The following is a 22146-nucleotide window of genomic DNA, read 5'->3' on the forward strand; positions in this document are numbered from 1 at the left end:
TAGGTAGGCATCAAGCCTCCTCTTAAAGACCCCCAGGGTAGGAGCCAGCACCACTTCCCTTGGAAGTTGGTTTCAGATCCTAGTCACCCTGACTGTGAAGTAGTTCTTGCGGATGTCTAATCTAAACCTACTCTCCAACAACTTGTGGCCGTTATTCTTTGTTATGCCAGGGGGCACTAGGGGAAACAAGGTCTCTCCCAAACCCTTCTGGTCCCCCCTAGTGAGTTTATAGATGGTCACCATGTCCCCCCTCAGCCTTCTCTTGTGAAGGCTGAACAGGTTCAGGTCCCGCAGTCTCTCATTGTAGGATCTGCCCTGTTGTCCCCAGGTCATGTGGGTGGCCCTCCTCTGGACCCTCTCAATGTTGTCCACATCCCACGTGAAGTGGGGTGCACAGAACTGGACACAGTACTCCAGCTGTGGCCTGACCAGTGTCACGTAGGGGGGGAGGATCACCTCCTTGGCCCTACTTGAGATGCACCTGTGTATACACAAGGTCTGGTTAGCCCTGCCAACCGTGACCTCGCATTGTCGGCCCATGTTCATCTTGCAGTCAATAATGACTCTAAGATTACTTTCTGCCTCTGTGCTCTCAAGAAGGGAGTTTTGCATCTTATAAGTGTGCTGCTGATTACCACTGCCCAAGTGCAGCACCCTGCACTTGTCAGTATTGAAAAGCATCCTGTTTTTGTTAGCCTACGCCTGTAACATATCCAGGTCTTGCTGCAATCTTTCCCTCCCTACTATCGTGCTCACCTCACCCCAAATTTTGGTATCATCAGCAAATTTAAACAGGTCGCTTTTCACCCCCTCGTCCAAATCTCTGATGAAGAAATTGAACAGCCTGGGCCCAAGGACCGAGCCCTGGGGGACTCTGCTGCCCACTTCTCCCCAGGTCAAATATGACCCATCCACCACCACCCTCTGAGTGCGACCCTTCAGCCAATCTGCAATCCATCTGACTGTATAGGCATCAATGCCAGTCGCCCAAGTTTTTAATGAGGATGGGGTGGGAGACAGTGTCAAAGGCCTTGCTGAAGTCCAGAAAGACTACATCCATGGCATCACCTGCATCCATTGTGACCTGATCATAAAAGGCAATCAGGTTGTTCTGACATGACCTGCCCCTAATGAAACCATGCTGGTTGCCCTTGAGCATCATCTCTGAGGCCAGCCCATCACAGATGTATTCCATGATGATCTTCTCAAAGAGTTTCCCTAGGATTGAGGTAAGACTGATGGGCCTATAGTTGCCCGGGTCCTCCCTCCTCCCTTTTTTAAAGATGGGGACCACGTTGGCTATCTCCCATTCCATTCTAGGAATATAAGTCCATTGACAGGAAGAACAGAGTCTTCTCTCTGCATTTTTGGCCTTAATTTCTAAGATGTGATAATCCCTGTACAGGCATTTTCCTTCAACAAAATAGTAGTAGTAGTAGGCAACTTGATTCTTCTGGATCATGGTGTATGCATAAGAGATCACTTGGACCATTGATATGTATGCCTAGGCAGAAATATGGAGGACTGATGGCTGCCCAGACCTTCTATCCCCGCCTTTAGACCATTGGTACCTGCATCCAAAGTCTGGGCATTTGGTGCCTCAATGGTTATAGCTATATGTGCATCGGGGAATTGAACCCAGGGCTGAACCACTACAGGAGGTGGGCACTTAACAGATATAATGCCTGTGCCCTACACCCTGTAATCCTCCTGTAAAAAGCCTTATGATTATAGAATCTCCATCCGTAAGACTCAGTGATTCCTGCCGTCTTAAATATTTTTTTTGTAAATTGGGAATAACTTTGTGGAAGACGATGGAATTATACTGCTGTAAAATTAACATTAGAAGGAAAAGAATATGGCTTAATATCTATTGTGTTTGCTTAATTAACTTTCTTAGCCCAGTGTTTTAAAACATATGTTTCTAAGTGAATTACAATAGATTCTTTCATTTAAATTAATTTCCTTTCTGTATAAAAATATTAAACCATTTACATTTTCTTTTTTCCCCATAAAATATGTCGAGGGAAGGGTGGAGCGGGGGAATCTCTCCCGTAGGTTTTAGCCCAAAAGGTAGGAGAAAGAATGATCAGAACTGAGGCATCCAATGACTCCTTTAATTACAGGGCCTGTAAGGGTAACATTTTTATAATTACCTGAAGTCTGATTTTTTTTTAAACTGTAATAACAGCACTTGCCTAGTAATTATTTGATCAGTAGGTGGTTGAAGAGAGTTTTTATGTTCCACCTGCATTCTACTTTTAATTTGATTGCACTTTTGACATTAACTTCCCTTATAAAATAATGTAGTTTTTTTTTCTTCTGCCTGAAGGATTATATTAAGTAAAAGGAGGGTGGGGGGAAGGATAACTCACCTGCTTTGTTATAAAGATGCATTTTAAAAATCTTCAATATTGGATTTGGAGTGACACAGACAAGCTATGGCAGGATACTACATTACCAACAATGTGTCCAAAAAGAGCCTCGGAACTATAGGCCATGTCCAGATGATCCTGAAACTATGGTAGAGTTTGACCCTGGTAGATCCATGCCAAAATAAGTGAGGTGTTGTACGTGGCAGCAATGCACATCACTCAAAACCAGAGCCTGACCTGCCAGACCATGCTCTGGCTGCTGGCCAAGTTCCCAGTTTCAGGAGTGCTGTGGCTTTAGCTCCCTGAGGCCCCCAGGACCACAGCTAAGGCTGCTGGGGCCAGCACAGTTGCTGGCTCAAGCCTCCCCTTTCCCAGCCAGGGTAACCTGCTGTGTGCAGAGGGTGCATGGCACAGGTGTATCATTGCTACTTATCCCAGGGGAGACAAATGACCATGCTGGTGTGGATGTGGCCACAGTGTCTGGTTGCTTTATAAACTGAATTTTCTATCAAATGCGATAGAAATTTCTGCTTAAAAATCAATGGAATATACTTCCTTCTCAGAGTTCTCAGAATATCCATGCAAGACTTATGCATTTTCAACTTTTATGAATGTTTTGTAAAAAGCTAGTATTCATATTCCTCATTTGTTGAATGAAAAGCCACCTGAGAGAACTTTGTCTTGGCCAAAAGACTTAAAAGCACACCATGTTCCAACTGAATAAATATTAGAGGATTTTCTTTATATATGTGAAGTAAAACCAACTTGGCATGTTACAATATGTACAATATTTTATAATGCCACTGAGAGCTGTTGTATTTCTGGACATAAAACCAAAAAGTTGAGTCTGTGTATAATATATACTTGTTGGTATTTTATCCCAAATAAACCCATTTTTTATGGTGAAGAGGGATATGTGTACCATGTTGGGGTTGTGGAGGGGACCTTTTTGTGTGGAGGGTTCAATTCAGAGATTATATCTGTTTAGAAAGTTATTTGCTGATCAGGGGCCTAAGGATCAGCTTTAAATGGTATTTAGTACCTGAAAATGCAGAAATGTGCCTCCTTGGATTTTCAAAATCCCATCAACATCTAACTTCCATTCTTTTGACAATCCCACTCTCAAAGTCATCTTTCAAAAGGTATTTCGATGCCTGAAGATGTAAAATAGATTCCTTAAGCTTTGATTTAGAAAACCATTTTAAGAATATGGCCCTCAAATATTACCTGTTTCTGCTGCATAGTCCATTTTTAAAAAATAGAATATTTCATTTAAAACATGTTGCTTGCAACTTTAAAATATGGTCTCCAACAGTGGCTATTAAATCTAATCTCTGATTTAATCAAAGCAGCCAAAAAGTTACAATGAGAATGTGAAATGGAAGTGCCTCATGAAACGCTTTAGGATTGCTTTTAAGTGTTAATATTTGCAATATTGCAATATATATGCTTTGCAAATATTAATACTTAAATGCAATCCTAAAGTCCAATATATATTATATTATATTATATCTTATCATATCACATTCTTTTGCACTTTAGGATTGCATTTAAGTGTTAATATTTGCAAAGTGTATATACATACATATACATCTCTATATAATATATGTATATGTATATATGTATGTGCATATATATGTATATATATGTATGTATATATATGTATATGTACAAAGATGTTGCAAATATATATATTAGAAAGGAATAGACCTTTTATAATTGAAATCCAGTATTTTCACAATGTAAACATTAATGGCATTGTAAAAAATAAAGTCCAATTTTTAAGATCAATTTGAAACTTAGTCAAAAGTACATTTCTATCAATTTTTTCTTGAGATGGGCTGCTATTACAAATATTAATAGCCTTTAAATGGAGTCAGACACTGTCAAATTGAGCTGCCAGTCAATTCACCTTTTAATAAGTAAGTCTCACTGTTCTGTTTAGGAATCAATTAAGCTAAAAGATGCTTCAGCGTCATAAAAACTAATTAAACGTGGGTAGTCTTCCTCTCTTTTATGTCTAAATTATATTTGTCATTGGTGAAGTCATTGGTGAATTTGCATTGGACAACTAATATAACCTCATCTGGGATCCTTTCTTATTTCTCAAATAAGCTTCACTTTATCAGGTAATTGAACCTTTGAAAGCTCATCCTAGGCCAAGAATGTGCATATTAACATCATATTATGATCTGTGCACTTTGATAGGGATGTTATAAATGGGTTGCTGTGGTACTGTGACCAAGTAGTTATCCTTATATCATCTGAAGATTCCAAATTGACAGCCTTATAGTCCTGGGTCTAGTGCATTGTCATCTTGGATGAATGGCTGAATAAAATTTTATAATGCTTCTCATTTCAGCAGAAGGAAAAGCTCATTCCAAATTACTTGTCTTTCCCTCTGCAGCTTATAAAATAGCAAAAATAAAACTTAAAAAAAAACCCTCAAGAAAGAAGGGCAATTGTATCTGATGTTTTAATGAAATTAATATAATTCTTGAAATGTAATTTTTTTTTGATCACTAATGACTCAGTTGGTACCAGAACGCTTTAAGATAGTTTCCATCACCCACAAAAGGTTTTTAAGTTGTGCTATCATGCTGTTTTCTGTTTATTTTCTGTGGCTGTGTACTTGGTGAATCTAATTATCCTTGATGGTCAAAGGTGATGTTTTTGTAATCAATGTGTAGCTATGTAAATGAGCTAACATTTATGATGATTAAATATTTTTTCATGTTAAACTACAGCTGCATGAAAAAGCTGTTCAGTGTAATAAAGAAATGAAACACTTACTAGCTAAGTTTAAAAGCAGGGGGAGGAGGAGTGAGAACAATGATTAAGGATACTCCAGTACAAGGTGAAGTGAACATTCAGTAGAATTGAAGATCAGCTTAACGCATGTTATCACACTTGGTTTTACAGTTCTCTCAAATAACTCAAATTGTACTTTCTCCATTATCTCATCTCAGAGAGAGCATATGTCTCCAATACTTTCTTATATAACTCTTTTTGGGATCCTTGCCATTCCTTTCTCTATTCTTGACACTTTTCTTCTGTTTTTTTTTGTTTGTTTTGCTATAAATCATCAGGGATCCTGGTTTTCCTGGATTAAAAAAATCCATAATTCTCTGATTTAAAACGCCCCAAACCTGTGTTATTTCACAATTAAAATGAAACACCCCCCCTCTATATATATGTGTGTGTGTGTGTGTTTATATGTGTGTGTATACACACACATAGGTATCAATTGAACACAGTGTTTTAGTAATATATTTACAATTTTAAACCAATTTGGAGGCCTACCAGTGCCTCAATTGTTATAACAAAATCAATTCTAAATGCCTATCAGGGATGTGCAAAATGGGCCATATTCAGTTCAGATTTGGATTTAGCCTGAATCAGGGACAGTGATTTGATTAATTGATTTAGATCACTGTCCCGATTCAATTTGCCTGAATCTGAAGATTCGATGATGATTCGGATAATCAATGTTTTAGCCATAGAGACAGCTTTAAATGCTTTTTCTACATACCTTGAGGTACCAGGCACAGCTCATGAACATTGCGATGGTGGGGCAGATAGAGCATTCCACAAGAGTGGGGAACAGGATGGATGGAGTGTCCCACAGGAGTGTAGCAAGGCAGATGGAGCGTCTGCCCATGTGATTGGTGGCAAGCCCAGAAGTGGGCCGGAAATGCTTTTGGTCCACTTCTGGGTCCACCATCAAGCACACGGGGGACACCCCCCGCACCCCTCCCTAGCTCAGCAATCAGCCGCAGGGAGGCCCCGGGTGCCCCTACAGACCCAGGAGGCACCAGTTGCAGGAAGTGTCCTGGAAGTGCTTCTGGTCAACTTCTGGATCCACTGCTGAGCACGCTGGTGACCCCCCTGTACTCCTGTGGGATGCTCTATCCACCCCAGCATCTTTGCATTCATGAGCTACCTGGTATCTTGAGGTATGTTTACAAAAAAACATTTAAAGCTGTCTTTATGTCCTAATCATTGAATCTTTCTGAATCTCTCCAAATCAATTCAGAGGTTTCCAATTCAATTCAGAGGGATTAAAGGGTCTCCTGATTTGATTAGCATTTGGAGATTCATCTGACAAATCGGGCTGAATCTCCACTGAATTGAATCAGTGACCAAAGCTTTGCACAGCCCTAATACATATATATTTTAATGTTTGATTTTTGGTACTTCATTTATCATGAACAATCAGGGCTTCCCCCTGCCCCTTTTGCTCATCAGGATATCAGTCTAGATGTGGCTGTTTTGTAGCACTTACCAGCCCTGATATGTCAGTGCCCTGCCACTGCCCATGCTGTTGTGCCTCACTCCCACCCCACAGTTCCCTACCACCCCAGCCCAGCCAGTGCCTCTCATTCCCAGTCTGCTTCCCCCTGTCCCTGACAGTGCCCCTCACTCCTGACCCACTGTCCCCCATCCCCAGGCCCTAGACCCCTTAGTGTATGGGGCAGGGGGTGGATGTATGGAGAAGGGGATGTGTATGTATGGGGCAGGGGTGTTGTGGGCATAGGCAACACCATTACTAATGCATCAGAGGGTCTGGAGGGGCACATGTCTCTCCCCAATGCATTATCTAGGGCCTGACCCCTCTTCCTGAGTGCATGCAGCAGTGGGGAGCCACCCCTCCCACTCTGGATGAGCTGCCCATGGCTCCATCCCACCCCCACCTGGGCATCACAGCCATATATTCCCATTGGACCTGGCCCAGGGTCCAGGCATCACACACCATCCCAGCTGGACAGCACCCACAGCCCCAGTCCTACCCACCATCCCTGCCCCACTCCATCCCTCCCTGTGCAGACTTAGTGATAGGTGAAACCACTGCCTCAATCCCACCATGCATTGCATATACTCCCCTACCCCCTGACACATTGCCAAGCTTATTCTAGGGGTTGCCTAGCCAATGCTGGGGGGTGGGACAGGTGGATTGGAGCCCTCCCTCCAATCCACCTACATCACCCTCCAATGCTGGCTGGTTAACCCCAGAACAAGCTCCCTCCACTCCCTTCCACTCCTCCCATGGTGAAGATAGAATGGAGAGCAGGATTCTAGTACATCAGGCAACTGCTGCTCCTAGCCCTACTGACAAATGTTAGTGAAGGTGCTCCACTTTGGTGCAGTGTCAAATGAACCCTCATATAATGCATTCAGATTGTCATGTGATGAGGCATTTTTAAATTCTCTGCAACCATGCACTTATGTCAGTGTACATCTGTAGAGAGTTTTTGGTGGCTGATCATGTGACAGACTGTCACATCTGTCAGCATCCACAAGACACATAAAACATTTTTCTTCCTATGCATAAACATCTTTCACATTCTTTTCTCTTTCTTTTTGTGTGCATATGTTTAGAAACAGGCTGAATGCTGAAGAGAAGGTTCTAGATTTTTCAATACAGAGAAGTATGCATCCTACATTTTCATTGACCCCTTGAAAACAGGATTTGTATGGGAAGTACAAAAGAATCATCACCAAATAATTTTTTTAAAGCCATTTGCTTCAGACTGATAAAGGCAAAGTAATAGTTCTACAGGAGTAGTTTTAAGAAGCTAGCATGAATCATCAATGCTGGAAATGTACCAGAGAGCTGATGGAGGCTTCCACAAGATAAAAAAAATCCTTTATCACTTCCTACCCACATCAGTTTAAACACTAAAAATACATTATGTTTCACATATGTATAAAATATGATGTAGTAAAAAGTGTTTTTCCAATGTAGAAATTGGGTTGGCTACTTTATTCACAACTGGTGGAGAAATGAGACAGTTATAAAAGTCAATCCAAATAAATGGGGACATCATGGTAGGAGGCTATGACAGACTTCCTAACCAGAAACAAGAGCTGGACCACGAATTCACCAGAGAACTGGTTGAAGCTGCATGCTCTTGGTGCATGGTTATCATGGGAGACTTCAACTATCCAGATATCTCATGGAAAGAGCATTTAGCCGAATCTGATCACTTGCATAGATGAGGTCTACCTAACTCAAGAAGTCTATGGGCTGACAAGAGACAAAGCGTTGTGAGACCCCATACTGGCCAAAAGGGATGACATAGCCAGTGACCTAAGAATTGATGGAAAATTGGGTGATAGTGAACCATAAGCTGATCACCTTCACTATTCATTGCAAAGCAGGCAAGTCAGTCAGCAAAGCAGAAGTCCCCAACTTCAGGAAAGCTGACTCTGACAAGCTCTAGAGGCTCATTGTTGAGGCCATGACTCAACAGGCAGAGGAGTCTATGAGGAGTGGCTGTTCCTCAAGGGAGTGATCCTGACAGCACAAGGGTTGTCCATCCCATCTCGGAGGAAGGGTAGCAAAAGGGGCGCAGCAACCCCCTTGGCTCAGCAGGGAACTTAAGGACCTCCTATGCCTCAAGAGAGAAACTTATAAAGGATAGGATGTTGGAATTACCTCCAAGGAGGATTACTCAGCACTGGTCTGTACCTGCAAGGAGCAGATCAGGAAAGCCAAGGCTGCAACCGAGCTCCATCTGGCTTTACATACCAAGGTTAACATAAAGTCCTTTTTTCAGATATGTAGGGAGTCAGAAAATAAGGAAGGGTAAAATTGGACCCCTGCTGAAGCAAACAAGATAGTTGATAACTGACACCCAGGAAACGGCCAACCTGCTTAATGGGTACTTCATCTCGGTCTTTAATCAGTCCAATGGGACCTCCCTGCCTAGCAAGATACAGGATGGCCAGCGTGAGGGCTATTTATACCCAGCATCAGTTTTGATCTAGTAAAGGATCACCTTGAGAGGCTAGACACCTTCAAGTCAGCTGGTCCTGACAGATTACACCTTAGGGTACTCAAGGATCTGGCAGGTGTCATAGCTCAACCATTGGCAAAAATATTCAAAAATTTGTGGTGCTCAGGTGAAATACCTGAAGACTGGAAAAAGGCCAATGTGGTACCCATCTTCAAGAAAGGGCGGAAAGTAGATCCCAAGAATTACAGACCAATCAGCTTAAGCTCAATCCCTGGTAAGATTGTCAAGAAATTTATTATTATAATTACTGAGGAACAGCCAGCACAGGTTTATCATGGACAGGTCTTGCTTGACCAATCTCATCTCTTTCTATGGCCAGGTGACATATCACCTGGACAAAGGAGAAGAGATTGATGTCATGTACCTGGACTTTAAAAAAGCCTTTGATTTGGTGTCCCATGGCCTCTTCATGGAAAAATTGGCCAAATATGGCCTCAGCTATACCACAGTCTGATGTCCGGGTAATTAGTTCTGAGGTCGGACCCAGAGAATAGTGGATGATGGCACTGAGTTATTATGTTGTTCCATGACCAGTGGTGTTCCCCAAGTCTCTGTCCTTGGACCGGTTCTCTTCAACATCTTTATCAATGATGTGGACATTGGTGCCAGAAGTGCACTGGCTAAGTTTGCTGATGACACTAAACTTTGGGGCATAGCATCCACACCTGATAACATGAGAACAAGGCAGTTGAGGGGAAAGAGACTTAACGGTGGTGGTCTACTACAGACCACCCAAGGGGAAGAGCTGGCCAGGAATTCTTAAGTCAGCTCACGGAGGTATTTAGGTCAAAGGATGTTATCATCATGGGTGACCTGAACGTTCCAGACATCTGCTGAGAACAGCAGTCAGCCAGGTTTGACCACTCACATAGGTTCCTAGTCAAAATGCAGGACCTCCATCTAACCCAGGAGGTGCACAGCCGCACCAGGGGAGACGCCTTGTTGGACCTGGTAATGGCCATGGGCGGCAACCTGGTGGGGGGTGCAGGTGCTCAACCACCTGGGTGACAGTGATCATTGCCTGATAGAATTCACCATCCAGTGCAAGGTGTCAAAGGCCTGCAGCAAGGCAGCAGCCCTAGATTTCAGGAGGGTGGACTTCAATGAGCTAAGGAGAATAGCTGGGGAGGCACTGAGGTCCCAGAGGGGAGGGGAGCCAGGTGTCCAAGAAGAGTGGTCGCTCCTTAAGAAGATGATCCTAAAAGCCCAAAGGAAGGTAATCCCAACATGGATCAAAGGGAGCAGGAAGGCACAAAAGCCCCCATGGCTCACCAAAAGCATCAGAGAATGTCTCCTAGCTAAAAGGGAGGTGGACACCCAATGGAAGGGAGCGGCCATCACCAAGGAGGACTATACTGCGGTTGCTCGGAGATGCAGGGGGGCAGTCAGGAAGGCCAAGGTGGAGATGGAATTAGAACTAGCTTCCCGGATCAAGAACAACAAGAAATCCTTTTTTAAATACATGGGGGGCAAAGAGCAGGTACCAGGTAACGTGGGGCCCCTGCAGGACACGCTAGGAAATTTGGTCATCACACCAGATGGCAAAGCTTAACCTATTTAACAACTTATTTGCCTCCATTTTCCTGAGCAGGGACCAGATCAGCCCCACCACTGGGCCCCCCTCAAGCCCCAGGGGAGGCGCACCTAGGCCAAGGGTCAGTGAGGATCTACTCAGGAAACTTCTGGAGGGACTGGATGTATTTAAATCAGCTGGTCCAGATGATCTCTACCCCAGAGTGCTGAGGAAATTAGCTGAGGTCACTGCAGGACCCCTGGCACAGCTATACAAGCACTCGTGGTGCTCTGGTGTGGTGCCAGAGGACTGGAAGAGGGCCAACATGGTTCCCATCTTCAAAAAAGGGGAAGAAGGAGGACCTGGGAAACTATAGGCCAGTTAGTCTTACCTCGATCCTAGGGTAAACATTTTGAGAGAATTATTCTGGTACATGTCCATGAGGGGCCAGCAGAGGAGATTATGCTTAGGGGCAACCAACATGGGTTCATTAGAGGCAGGTCCTGTCAGACCAACCTGGTGGCCTTCTATGACCAGGTCACCAAGTCCTTTGATGCAGAGGTATCAGTGGACATAGTGTTTCTGGACTTTCAGGCCTTCAATACTGTCTCTCACCCTATTCTCATTAAAAAGCTGGGGGACTGTGGTGTCTACACCTGCACATTCATATGGGTCACCAGCTGGTTGGAGTGCCGCACCCAGAGAGTGGTGGATGGGTCCTATTCAACCTGGAGGGATGTGGGCAGGGGGGTCCCTCAGGGCTCAGTCCTCAGGCCCGCATTATTCAACATCTTCATCAGTGACTTGGACAAGGGGGTAAAAAGCACCCTGTTCAAATTTTCTGATGAAACTAAGGTGTCAGGGGATGTGGGCATGCTAGAAGGAAGAAATAGGCTACAATCAGACCTAGAGAGGTTACAGGGGTGGGCGGATGAGAATAGGATGGGATTCAACACTGACAAGTGCAAGGTGATCCACCTGAGGAGGAAGAACCAGCACCATACCTACAGGCTGGGGAACTCCCTTCTCATCAGTGCAGAGGCAGAAAAGGATCTTGGAGTCATTATTGATGGCAAGATGAACACGGGCCGGCAGTGTGGGGATGCAGTCAGGAAAGCCTTGTCATGCATCCACAGATGCATCTCGAGGCGGTCCAAGGAGGTGATACTCCCCCTCTGTGCAGCACTGGTCAGGTCACAGCTAGAGTACTGCATCCAGTTCTGGGTGCCACACTTCAAGAGGGATGTGGACAACATGGAGAGGGTCCAGAGGAAGGCCATTCGCATGATCAGGGGACAGCAGGGCAGGCCCTGTGAGGAGAGGCTACGGGACCTGAACCTGTTCAGCCTCCACAAGAGAAGGCTGAGGGGGGATCTAGTGGCCTGTCACAAACTAGTCAGAGGGGACCAGCAGGCATTGGGGGAGTCCCTGTTTCTCCAAGCACTACCAGGAGTGACTAGAAATAAGGGTCACAAGCTGGCAGAGGGTAAATTTAGATTAGACATCAGGAGGCACTACTTCACTGTCAGGGCTGCTAGGATCTGGTACCAACTTCCAAGTGAAGTCATGCTGGCTCCTACCTTGGGGGTCTTTAAAACAAGGCCTTCACCTTGCTGAGTTGTTTGACCTCAGTCCTCTTTCCTGCCATGGCAGGGGATCAGACTTGATGATCTTCTCAGGTCCCTTCTGACCTTACTAACTATGAAACTATGAAACAGGCTAGTGATCCAGGCTGACTTGGATAAGCTTAGTAAGTGGGTGGACACAAACCTAGTGACATTCAATACTAATAAATGCAAGGTACTTCACCTCAGAAAAAAAATCCATTGCATAGTTATAGGCTTGACAGCACTATGCTTGCTAGCACCACTGCTGAAACAGACTTGGGGGTCATGACTGACAACAAGATGAACATGAGCCACCAATGCGATGTCATAGCTGGTAAAGCAAACAAAACCCTGGCTTGCATCTATATATGCCTCTCAAGTAAATCTCAGAATGTAATCCTCCCACTGTACTCGGCCTTGGTGAGGCTGCAGCTGGAGTACTGCATCTACTTCTGGGTTCCGCAATTCAAGAAGGATGTTGAGAAGCTTGAGAGAGTCCAGAGGAGAGCCATGTGCATGATCAGACGGCAAGAAAATAGGCCTTATGAAGAGAGGCTGAGAGCCATGGGACGCCTCAGTCTTGAAAAGTACAGGCTCAGGGGGGACCTGGTAGCTACCTATAAGTACACAAGGGGTGTTCATCAGGATCTGGGAGAACATCCATTCACCAGAGCACCCCAAGGAAAAACAAGGACAAATGGTCATAAACTCCTACAAGACCATTTTTAAGCTGAACATAAGAAAAAATTTCTTTACTGTCCAAGCCCCAAGACCTGGGATAGACTCCCTCCAGAGGTGTTGCAGGCATCTACTCTGGACTTAGTCAAGAAATGCTTGGATGCTTATCTTGCTGAGGTCCTTTGACCCTAGCTGACTCTTTGCCCCTGGGGCAGGGGGCTGGACTTGATGATCTTCGAGGTCCCTTAGAGCCCTAATGTCTATGAATCTATTAATATGAATATATTTTTACATTTAACATATTCTCCTCACCTCCCCCCCTCCCCCCATTTTCTCTCTCCTGTCTTTTTCTTTTCCCTACATTTTTTTCTCCTTCCTTTTTGGTCCCTTTACAGTTGTCTGTCTCCTGCTTTTTCTTTTTCTTTTATTTCACCCTCATTTCCCTCCCTACTCACCTTTCTGCCTTAAACTTTCTTCCTCCTTTCCCTATCCTTCTTTATCTTATCATTATGTTCTACTTTAGAACTTTCCCCCCTCAATATCTCTTCTCTCTGCCACTCTTCCTTTAATAGATTGTTAGAGAAACAGGAACATATAAATCAGCAGCTCAACAACTTCGTTATATTTGCAAAGCATTCAAGATGTCAGCAGAGGTTGAATCATTTATAGTATAGGGGTTTTTTTAATTTAAGGCCACAAAGCAGAACAGGATAAATCAGTTCCCACCCTGATGAACATCCCATTAACCCTAAAAGGTGCCCACTTTTACTGCTCATCATCTTTGTCTTATCAGCTCCTACCTACTTTTCTCTACAGTCTCCAGCTTAGTGTTTGCCTTCTCAACTTGCAATAAATTCGGCCCAATCTTTGTCTAAACACTTTTTCTTTTAATGCAAACCAGTTCAGTATTTCAGCGAGGCAGATTAAGTTACAAGAAACATATGAAAAGATAGCAAATAGCCTGTAAGCCATCTAAAGATTAGAAGACATTTTGCATGTTATTTATCCAGTTATTTACAACTGTCTTAAATTTTGTAATCTGTATGTTTTTTCATAAAGGGAATATCTGAAGAAATACAATTATTTTATAAGAAATATGAGATATTAGAGAGGGTATTTTTCATGACATCTAAAACTGTAACACTGAATATTTTATACACTAGAACTCTCAGAGTATTATTTTTTTCCTCAAAAGGTGCAGATTTGATTCAAATTATAATCATAGTTGTTTGATTCAATTACTCATTTTAATTTAATATGTTAGAAAAGTTGCTGAAGTTCTGTGGAATTTGCAAGTGTGAATCCAAATTTGTTTAACCTGTAAAGAATTAATGATGTGACCACAATAAAATGGAATAATTGTTTTAGTTGTGTTATTTACATAGCTTAAACTGGGCAACCTTTAGACTTTAAATCAGTAGAATTAGCACATAGACTGCATTTTAAAAATTGAATGTTCTTTAAACTTGCAAAGCACGTTAATTGTACAGGGGCAGCTTGAATGATGCATCTCTGGCAGTCATTCAAGAAGTAAGAGTTACCTCCTTGTTTAAAAAAATGCTCAGTTGCATTTATTATCTATATGGTATCTGTCTTTAAATAGATTTCTACCATTTTTTGAAAGGAGAAAGAACTAAAGGTAGATCTAGATATTAGGTAATGTTTTTGATAGTGCTTAAATGACTTTTCAGTGAAAATTCTAAGGAAAATCAATGCCACTTAGATTCAAGTCTCATCAGAGTATGTGAAAATTTTATCCAGTGTCATAATCTGAAGTGCCCTTTTGGCAGTGACTTTTTATGTAAAATTTTAAAATCTAGGTGACTGAAGTTGGGCTCTTAAATCAAAGTAGTTTGACATTCTAGGCTGCAGCTTATACTGAATATCCCTGAAAGCTAACACAGGACACCTAAATTTAATCCAGTTTGTTATTTGTTATCTTTTTGTTCTCTTTTTAGAAATCCAGTCTGCATATGCCCTTCCAATTCCATAATCCTAGTCTATAATAAAATACCCAGATGCAATTGGCTTGAATTTTACGAGGCTGAGAGCCTCCTGCACTGGTTTCACCAGCAAAGTGGAAAAAAATATTCAGATAGAGACTACCCAAATGCTGGTTCTGAAATATTTGCAGTTCCAGCACCAACAACTGACTCAGCATAGAATCTGTCATACAGGTAAGGACAAATACTCAGCAATGAAACAGTTAAATTAAATTATTCTGGCCATTTGCTGTGAAATATGTGGATTTACTCTTTGAGCCTTGACTGAGATCTAATAACTTTTGTGGTAAATGAGGCATGAAACCTATTGTCAAAACCTCAGTGTCCCAAATACAGTGGAACTCAATTTTAATTTTACTTCATAGACTAAGTACTACAGTGCATCTGATCATCAGATACAAGCCTTATATCTTCAATATATAAAATGTTCCAATCTCATTTGAAAAAAGTCCAAGGGCAACTTCCTGCTTTGTATATTTGTTGATCATGGTTTTGTTTTAAATAGAAAATTTAGGTACAGAGGCAGGAAAATCTGTAATATAAATTTACATATATTTAATAAGGATTACCCTTTACAGATATACACGACTGAACAATAGGAAATCTTTCTAGTCATTTAAAATTATGGAATGGTAAAACAGGCTAAAATTGTGAAAAAAAAATTGTTCATTTCATTTTTTATCTAAGGAAATTTTATAAAGGGGCACAACAGAAAAACATCCATGTGACTAGTCTATACAACTGTTCTTTGCAATAATATAATAAATGGATAAGTGCAAAAATAACTGCTAAGGAATGTTTCATCTCCATTTATGTCCAAGAAAATATGTTTAAGCACAGTAGTTTATACAAATGTATCCATTGATGGTAATATACATGATATGCATTATATAGCGGATACACATGTAAAATTTTCAGTATGCAGTTTTCTAAAACCTTAGCGTAAAGAATTGGCATCATCTGAGATATAATAATAAGACTAAGATAATTGATTTTTATGTGGGGGGGGGGTTGTGGTTCTGTTATACATCAGGGATGTCCAATTTCTGAATGGCTAGAAGCTCCCACAGACTCCCCAGTCACATTGCAAGTCCACACACCTCTGGCCAATATACCATGCTGCATGACCCGGGCATCCTTGCACTTCACAGTACGTGCTTCTCTCACACCTCCACGCTGCACATGGGGCCACACTGTATGGCAGGGAAGCTGCTGGTGTAGTAATTATTCTGGTGCCTCCACATCGTGCGTGTGGGTACCCCTGAACCCACTGACTGCAGGCTCTTTGAGCCCCATTGGCCATGTCACCCTGCACTTCCTCCAAGGAAGAAGAGCCTAGAGACTTTGGACACCTATAAACATGCCTGATGCCTGCTCTGATACATTCTAATTAAAACGCATCAGATCATACTCAAATGAGTCTATTGGAGCATGCTAATTAGAATGCACCAGCAGCCTCAGTGTCACATGTACTCAGCATCCCTGCACTTCAAAATCGAAGCAGGGGCACTTGTAAAGCTCATTGAATGAGCTTTAGTTAAAGTGCCCCTCTTCCCCCAACTCCATTTTGAAGCACAGGATACTGAATACATGAGATGCTGCAGGTGCTTTAATTAGAATAGCTCCTGAGAGTACGTGTAAGGACACCCTTTGGTACCAGCAAGAGAAGAGCAATGGTGGAGATGTGGTGCCCAGATGTTGGATAGCCCTAGTACCCCATGTTCCTTAAATTAGTCATACTTTGGTTTATTTAAAACCACAGTCATTCTTGTTGCATGCATTTTTACTTGGATACTAGTTGTTGCTTTGGTTCTTTTCTCTCTTAACACCCTACAGTAACTTGCCTGGTTTCTAGTTGTCATGGTTTGTAATCTAAGTGTACATCTTTCTTTTCTTTTTGTTCATGGATATCTCTCTTAGAATGTAATGCTCTGGGCTTTAGTCAAAATCTGTGCCAAAGATTTGCTTAGCTATTTTTGTTGGTTTGATAAATAGCTCTGTGTGTGTGTGTGTGTGTATACGTGTCTGCGCACACGCATGCACATGTAGGCACACACATACATGTACATGGATATATTTAACAGACCTACAGAAAATAGCTTAGTCATATATTATATATAATATCAAAGAGGTAGGAATGTTGGTCTACTGCCCCACATCCTCTCTAGTAGTGGACCTGACTGAGTTTCTGTTTCAATTATTGTATTTCAGGATAATTGCTGTGAAATGGGCAAGCTTGTGATACACTGAAGAATGTATATAAACATACGTAGATGTTAGTTCTCTTACTCCCTTTCAATAGGATCCTTAGGCCTTCAGGACTACAAAGAGACCTAGATGTTATGATTTACCGAACCCAGTGGCATAAAGCACACCCTAACTTGTCAGCGATTCAGATTGGTTTTTAGAAAGTAAGGGCATTTGTAGATGACACTTTAAAGCAGGTTCAAAGCATGTTAAATGCCTTTTGCACTGCATTAAAGGCATTGCTGTTTGTACATGTGGTGGCATATTGCACTTTAATTCCAGCAGCTGTAGCATGTTCAGTGGCATAATGCGCCCTAAATGACTTCGAGATGCGTCAGAGGACTTCGGGGCTCTGCAAAGTAAAACACCCCTGGGGAGTCTTAGTTTCCTACTGTACAGCTGCAGAGGGAAGCACCGGGCTCCATGCAGCTCAGGGGCTGTGCAGGCAGCCCGTGCAGGCAGCCCAGCAGCAGCCCTGGAACACATGCTGCACAGAAGGAAAGAAAATAAAGAAGCGGCGAGCTTGATCTTTTTTTGTCCTCGGAGCCTACCTGCCTGCCTGAGCTGTGCAGGGGCCGGTTCTTCCCTCTGCAGCAGCAGTGCCCCTCGGGACTGCCTGAGCCAGGTGCCTGCAGGAGGTTGTGACCTCGGGGGGAGGGGGACACCACTGCTGTGGAGGGAAGCACCAGCTCCCCACCCCGCAGAAAACTTGTTCCTTTGGTGCAGGCAGCCCAAAAAAAGGCTGCGGAATTTGTGACAGAGCTTGAGAAGATTAAGACAGCTCATTCATCCTTAAGAGGACTTAGAAGGGGACACATTTGCTTAGAAGACTCTGGGAAGTATTGTATGAAATCCTACAGTTAATTTTCACCACTATAAAGTTTGATGAAATATGGCTGGTTTGGATTTGTTTTTAGCTACCTCGCAAGCAGAGGGTAGTTGGAGCAGTACATCATTTTTTTTCCTAGTGTTCCTTCTCTTGAGCCAATGTATTGTGTTCTGGACATGAGGGTTTTTGTCTTATTTTTCTCATTTTTTGTCTTCTATTCCCCACTCTCCCCTGCTCCCACCCTTGAAGACAAATTGATTCCTGGGTGATTCATGGAACTGGGCACAGCCATATGTCATATGCCTTCATTTTTGCTTTTTATGTGTGAGTTGTTTTGTTGGTTAATTGCCAGCTACTTGATGGCTAGTGCAAAAGTAGTACAGGGCTAAGGGACAACATTGCCAGATGGCCTTGTAAAGATGAAAATACTTTGAACTTAAGCTGTTCATCTACGTGGTGGAAAAAGGGGATTTAATTCTTATTATTAAACTTTGTGCTGTAAGCCTACTGAATTCTTCCAGTGGATTTGTGAATGCAGCAACAGGTCAAAAGAGCAATTTGCAAAATGTATCATTTTGGAGAATGTATTTAGATCTTAGTTTCCTAACCTGAAACCTAACTTTGGTTCTTAATATGAGGTAGTTCATTAATGAGGTGGGCAAGTAACAACTGAATTGAAAAACAATTTATAATATTTAGATAAATGAAGGGGAGTGTGTGTGTGTCGGTGAGCCTACATAATAGTGCCTATTAAGTTAAATCAACCCTTTTCTTTAGACAAGTTACTGATTGCCAAGATGAGAAAATTGTCAAGAAACCAAAACATATGTGGGTACTCCTAGTAGAAATTTATTTATCTGTTCCCAAAAGGCTTTATCTAAATGTATAAATAGTTACCTGGGTTTGCCTGTTTTACAGCTTCTATCCAGCAAAGAACTATAGCACATACTTGCATTAATGAATTTTTAAGCATGTGAATGTCTTTACACTAGTGTTTCAGAGAAGTAGTGATAATCATGCACTGCCTGTATTTTTAGAGATCTTTGAAAGATGTGACTCTGATTTTATTATATATTTGGCTTATTCATTTTTGGTCATCTGTTAACCCTCAATTAAAATTGAAATTTGATTTGAATGCAAATCAGTTAACACAGTTAAGAAAACGGTGAGCATTTCTATAAATGGCCAATGTTTCTAGAATTTCAGGTAGGCCAGAACAGTGACCACCAGAAGAGCAGTAGTCTGGGTCTAGTGATTTGATCAAAGTCAAACAGTCAAGAATACCTTAGCGGACTGCTTCCCATCTTTAATACTCACATCAATGTCTATGTTTTATCCTATGATAGAAATGAAAGTACAGTTTCTTTTTTAGAGTTATTGTTCTCTAGGCTTCATTTTTAACTAGGTAACAAAAGTTGATTGTATTCCTCTTTCATGTTTTCTTCCCTTTTCTATTTGGAGACTGAGGATGATATTTTCAAAGTCCCATAGGAGCACATCCCATTTGACTTTCATTGGGACTTATGTTAATACATTCCTTTGCTTTCTTTTGAAATTCTGTCCTGTGTACCAGGGCTTAAACAGGCTGGGTACAGAAGGGAGGACAGGAAGGAAACAAAGAACTTGTGGTTTATTTCCCTAGAGCAGTGGTTTTCAGCCTGTGGTTCATGGACGTCAGGGGGTTCAGACTTTGTGCAAATAAGGGTTCCACAAAAGATGATTGTGATAATCAATCAAAAGTATGTCAATACCCAGACTTACCCAGACCATTTAAAGGTATCCAAACCTCCATAAAAAAATAGGGGTTCACAAATGAATGAAGATTGAAAATCATTGCCCTAGGGTTTTTAATTTAAGCAAAAAAAAGGTGAATGAATTAATTACAAAGATAAAGTATATCTTTTTGAAAATACTGGTAGAAAAAAAATAAATCTGAAGTAAAACTTGCAGTATATACTTCATACAAACAGAACTTGATCTATACTCAGGCAGAGACTTTAAATTGTCCCTTGCTGTCTTCTGCAATTCATTAAGGGAGGACGAAGATTTAATAATAAATTATAATCAAGCTACAATGAGAGTGAGTGACCCTGAAACAAATGAGTTTTGGCAGGCTTGCAAAATTGTTGAACACTCTTTTCGTCTCTTGTGCCTGCTCTCGTTTTTTTTGTTTTCTTTTTTTTTTTTCCTCTTGATTCTTCTCGCTGCTACTCCCTCACCCCCTTACATAAAAGTTCTAAGTTAGTGATGGGTGACATGGTTGCATTGCATTTCAAAAATGTGTATGCCATAATGAACAAAGCTGAAGCTATTGACTAAAATCACTAGAAACTTGACACTGGAACGTAGCTTTGCAATCAATTAACCACCATTATGTGTGATGTATTTCTGTGCTCTCTGGCGCATTGCATTTGGATTACACATGCAGGGCTTTGTGAATTTCCTTTAAAGTCAAATTTACAGTGTGAGATTTAACTTTTTGTGTATTTCTGGCACAAGCAACCTGTGATTTTCAGCAGTGTAATCAAAAGTTAGGTAGATAGTTCAGGGGAAAAATTTGAACTCACTTGGACCCGTCAAAAATATAAAGGTCTAAAAAGAATCCAAACAATAACGTCTAAAAAGAATCCAAGCAATAACATCACATTTCCATTTCAGTTATCACCACAAAAATTGGCATATATGGCATTTTACAATCATCTCCTGGTATTTACTTGACAAAAGAAGAAAAATAGTCTCAATGTGACTATCAAATAAATATATCATTTTATTTTACTACATAAAACTAAAATACCACTAAAATACCACCACCAGCACTAAAGCAGTCTATTAAACGTGAAAGGTATTACACTGCTATCTGCCTGCTTCCCCTTCCCTCTCAAACTTCTCTGTAACAAAGATAATGTTCCTAGTTCACCCTGTTCCCTGCCCCCTTACTCCCCGACTCTGCCTGAAAACCTGAAGAGTACTCAGAGCCATGCTCAAAGCTGAGTATGATATGTAATGGGGCCATTTGGAAGAGCATCCTCTGAAGAAGAGAGGAAGTATTGAGCAGGAATTTACCAGAGAAAGATCCTGGGAATTTCTGCCCTCTACCACCTGGCTGATATTGAGATGCAGAGCTAGTTTTCTATACAGATGTTTCATAGGGTTTTCTTACCTGATAAGTAGTCTATGGGGGAATATCTATAGTGTTGCTAAGACCTTAACTGTCAGTAAATGAATTTTCTTTTGTCAAATTATTGGTTTTTAGCTTATTTCCATTCAGTTTACCTCTTTCTTACTCTACAATTATAAAACCTTTGTAACACTGATAGTTTTATTATAACATCTAACCCTATTGGAACATAAAGCTGTACATTTTCAATAAAGATCTAAATATTTAAGACTTATGTGAATGCATCAAATGGGTTTATTCACATCGGAAAAGAGGAGACAATTTTTAACTTGGTAAATTCTCCATAGATTTGAAATAGATATTCAATTTTCGTTTAGCAAAATGTAATGCAAAAACACATAATGGCAATTATAAACATACTCTTACGTATAAGTAATTCAGACTTTCCCAATGCTATACTTCAGATCACATGTTCTTTGTAAACCTAAGATTGTTCCTTTACATACATGCTCCCCCACCTTTCAACTTTATTAAAACTATTTTAAAAAAAATAGGGAAATAAGCTAAAAATGAATACGCTGACACAGGAAAATTCATTTATTGAAAATTAAAGTCTTGGCATTATAGTACATAATACATATTTAGATATGTATAGATATACTATACATTATATTATATAATATTATAGTTATATGATATTATTTATAGTACTGCCAAGACCTTACTAGTAAATGAATTTTCTTATGTCATCTTATTGGTTTTATATATAGATCTGCCTGTTTGTCCATATAGATGTGTGTATACACAAACACACATGCGCACATGCGGGTATGAGTGTGTGTGTACATTGTGTGTGTGTATCTATATGAACAGATAGATAGATAGTAGGTAGATGTTTATATATAGATTATCTTTCTACATATAAAACCAATAAGTTGACATAGAAAATTCATTTATTGACAGTTAAACTCTTGGC

Source organism: Crocodylus siamensis, chromosome 5 (assembly GCF_052110815.1).
Source record: "Crocodylus siamensis isolate JL-2025a chromosome 5, ASM5211081v1, whole genome shotgun sequence".
NCBI lineage: Eukaryota > Metazoa > Chordata > Crocodylia > Crocodylidae > Crocodylus > Crocodylus siamensis.